The sequence below is a fragment of the Lactuca serriola genome, chromosome 9 (assembly GCF_051521515.1).
Source record: "Lactuca serriola cultivar US96UC23 chromosome 9, Lser_US96UC23_V15, whole genome shotgun sequence".
NCBI lineage: Eukaryota > Viridiplantae > Streptophyta > Magnoliopsida > Asterales > Asteraceae > Lactuca > Lactuca serriola.
The window spans coordinates 154,678,749-154,682,837 of record NC_136416.1 but is presented as its reverse complement, the minus strand read 5'-3'; the positions used below and the strand labels follow the sequence as shown (position 1 = coordinate 154,682,837).

General features: G+C 35.0%; 1 long non-coding RNA gene across 2 annotated transcripts; it reads right to left on the bottom strand.

The window, feature by feature from the left end:
* Positions 1 to 1,421: 1,421 nt before the first annotated feature.
* LOC145074371 (uncharacterized) lies at positions 1,422 to 3,169 on the bottom strand. 2 transcript variants are annotated; one of them, XR_013691816.1, is made up of 6 exons: positions 2,724 to 3,169; positions 2,305 to 2,629; positions 2,136 to 2,237; positions 1,972 to 2,044; positions 1,783 to 1,865; positions 1,422 to 1,714 (listed from the first exon to the last, which is right to left on the bottom strand). It is a non-coding gene; the product is annotated as an uncharacterized LOC145074371 (long non-coding RNA). The 2 variants fall into 2 exon arrangements; XR_013691817.1 differs by having other exon boundaries at positions 1,807 to 1,865.
* Between the last annotated feature and the right edge of the window lie 920 nt (positions 3,170 to 4,089).

The window sequence follows — 4,089 nt, the reverse complement described above, 5'->3', positions numbered from 1 at the left end:
AGTTTCCTATAAAATTTAGTTAAAGCTATGTTTCTGTTTTAGATTTTGGAGTAAATCCGTTTTGAACAGCAGGTCTGTTTCAGAGACCTTGCTGTGATTACTCTTTTCTCAACTCATAGCTTCATTACTTCTCCTTTCTAACCTTTAGTCCTTCTTAGGTGAGGTTTTGAAGTTTGCTCAAGCTTGGTAGCATTATTTGATTGTTAGCCATCCTTAATACTCACTCAAGGTGAGTTCTCTCACACCGTTGTATTGATGATTGTGTTTGCTAGTTAGCTCGTGTGTGATTATTTGAATTTATTATAAAAGCATGCTATATAAGTATTGTTTTAATTCGTACATGTGCACTGTATGTAACTAATTATGGATATGGGGACACCACCAAAGGATACGGATTTACTGGTGCAGTGGGTAGGTAAGATCACCAACGTTATACTCTTCGTGAGGTGCGGTGATTAGGGCCAAATGATACGGGATCTTCCCGGTGCAGTTCAAACCTACAAGTCCTTCTCGTAATATAGACATTGATTCGTTCTTTGCCTTTATCATTATAATTGGAAAATGGATTAGGGCTAGTAAATATGAATGTTAGTACAATGTCTGTGTTTGAATTCACTAAGCTTCGTGCTTACGTTTTTCCCTTATAACTTTTCAGGTGTTAAGATTAAAGAGGCTAAGGCTTGACATGGAGCATCGGGACATCGCTACTAGTTATTTTGTTGAGACCTTATTATTATTATTACTTCCGCACTTATTTTATATGATTATTAAGTTGATGGATTATGTTATGACTATTTCAGTTGTTTTAATTTAATTTAAGATGGGTTTTAAAAGTTTAAAATTTTTGCAAAAAAATTGGGTGTCACATTGGTACTGCAACTCTATGTCCAAGAACATTAACAAGCACCTCAATACCATTAATTATTTCGATTTGAAGAACCAAAAAGGTAATTTTGGAGGTTAGAAATACCTGTAAATCTACCATGACAGTTGGATAAGCATCCTTAAGATCAGCTTATATCAAAAATTAAATTATATATATAACAGGGGTATTTTGGTACTTTAGTAGAATAAAAAAGAAACAGTGCCTTACCCTGCTGCAGGTTGATCAACGGGGACAATGGCATTATTATCGTCACCGCCATCAAGATCCATAAGATCAAGTAAATGCGGCACAGGGTACCAAATGCCAAAATAATTGCAAGCAACATAAGATCACACTGAATGAATTATCTCTCAAAAGGAAAGTCAAACCATTAAGAAGTGCATTTGTATAATATACCTTAATAGCCTCTTACATAAAGAGCACTGAAATCAACATGCCAATAGTTCACCAGCAACCCTTATGAATCTTGTAATGAGTGTGCAAGCATTGGGTATAGCAAGAACACACAACATCACAACAGTCCAGACACAAACCCTAAATCCAAGAAGAATATGTATATTATCATATATGCTTGGTAGGAAAGAATAAGATTACACATGATAATTATACTTGAGACATTTCTAGAAGGTTCTATACCATCCAGCCCAAGCTAGAAACAGTTGCCTCTCCAATTCAGGTCTTTCTTTACAAAACTATAGAGATAATTGTACATTATAACAGTAGGTTCAACAACACCTAAAACCAAAAGAGGTTGTCCACCGAATATTGCATGGATAATTCCACATATAGCAGTAGAGGTGAGAGTTTCCACTGCACTCAACATATCATCTGTCATCAAAACATAAGCCAAATAAGCATAATGATTTGTGAATTACACATAGTGTATCTATTTGTACCTATCTCTTTATTCAGTTGCTCACCGAAGGCAATGACTGGAAGGGTGGAGGCAAAGAAGATGTATGCTGTTGGAGCTAATATTCTAATAAAACATGTTTATTAGTATTAGCGAACAAAAGATAAGAGGCATTCATGCAAGTAATTAACTTTTCAATGTGGATTATAATTTATAGCTAAATGATATATACCTTGCGCCTGAATCTAAAGCCCTGACCCAATCTTGCTTGTAACACTGAAATCTTCCTCGAAAAACAAATTTCCCTGAAAAACAAATAAGATTTGAAAAGTAATTTTCATATATATATATATATATATATATATATATATATATATATATATATATAAAATTTACCTCATGTTTTATACATCATTCTTAAAAGATAACATACAACAAAAAAACCACCAGCTCCATTCCCAGCATCCACAACTATATGAAATCCTTCCAATGGCTTTTCTGTAATCCACATCAAGTAAGAAAATAAGCATGAGAGAAAGGAAAAAAAAGTAATCTTCACATATACCTATGTTTCCTGAAGCTTTGCGAACTGTTGTTACAAGGTTAGAAGCGTAAATAGCCATGTAGTCAACTTTAGTGATGGAAGATGAAATTTTTCTTTCTGCCTCTTCTAGAGATTTGGTGTAAATCCATTATATATGTTTGCAGTATGCTCCAGAATGTCTTTAATGTCGGGTTTTCCAAGGCCTCCTTCATTAGTAAAGAATTTAAAAGCATTTCTATTATAATGAAAATGGCTTGAAGTTATCATGATAGCTCCATCAACTGGACATAGAAAGTCTTCATTTGTTGTGAGTGTACTATTGAACATTGTTGGAGTAGATGCTAATCTAAAATAAACATCATTGTAAATAATTAACAAGATATTAACACCCAAAAAGAAAATAACCAAAATAAATGAAGAAATGATTACAATTACATTACCATATTGCACAACATCAAAGCCTACACCAGCACTTCCCCGAGAAGCTGCATCCTGGAAGAAAAAAAAACATTAGGTTAATGTATCGTTTCATGCTGAAAAAGATGAGGTGTCAACAAGGAATTAGATACTATCCACATTCTCATAATTGAAAATAGCCCTAAACAAAAGTATCCATAAATATGAGACTTATCTCTGTGTATATCTGTGAGGAGTAACGAGACACTGGATGATTTGTGTATGTGACAAAGGCGTAATCAGCTCTAATATGTTCTTGAATCAAAATACCAATGCATAATGTATCATGATTCCTGTTTTTATATGCTCTTTCATTCCATTTAGAAGCCCAAACATGAACAAAATGGGTAAGATAACAAATGTTAAACCATTCCAGTTTTTGATGCAAAATTTCAATAGGTTTGACCATAAAGTCAAACCACAACTACTTTTTGGGAAGAAAGGGAAAAGTATCAAATATACCTTCTTCATTGCTTGCTAGATTTGATTCCATGTATCCTCTGCGGGACCTTGAGGCCATGGTATTCTTGAACTCTTCATTTAGTGAATATCTACATGAGTTCATGTGGGTTACCTGGAATGGAATAGGCACCGCCTGTTTTGGTGGAAGGCGTCACATTCCCATTTTGTGGAGCAAATCCTTCTCCCTTGGAATCGGCATCAACAATTCCATTTGTAGTCTCATTACCACCCCACACACACCTTTTCTTACTGGAATGGCAACAGAAATAGCAAAATTTTAAGTACTCTCTTCACCATTCAGCATAACTGTATCATCACCATCAAGCTGAACATCGGAATCACTAATAACATTTGGTTTTCTTTCCGGAACCGGAAACGTGATGTCAACTTTAACATAACTGATGGAAAGAGTGGCATCGCTAGCATCTTGAGAACCGGACTCCGATGGAGCAATTCTTTGTCTCGAATGTTTAATATCGGGAGAACTTGATTCAGATTTGGCAGGCTTCGGAATGTTGCTTTCCAATTCCAATTCCATTCTTATCTTATGTAATGATGAACCTTTCTCTGGAATTAGTGGTTTCTGCAACATATTTGTTGCAGGAAACACCAACAAGTTGATGGACATCATTTCTTGTCTGTGTGTTTCCTCAAGAGGCTTGAAACCAAAAACATCTATCCATGTATGCATGTGTTCAGCAATGGCATGAATGATCAATTTCTCAATATGAAGGGATGAGAGTACCTGAAAAGAAAAGGGTATACAAGTAATTTACACGCACCAAAAGCAAATAAAAGGTTCTACTTTTTCTTACCGATTCAATAGTAGATAACAACCTACGACACATCCTTTGGCGTCTATAAATATGGCGGGTCCCAATAAATGGC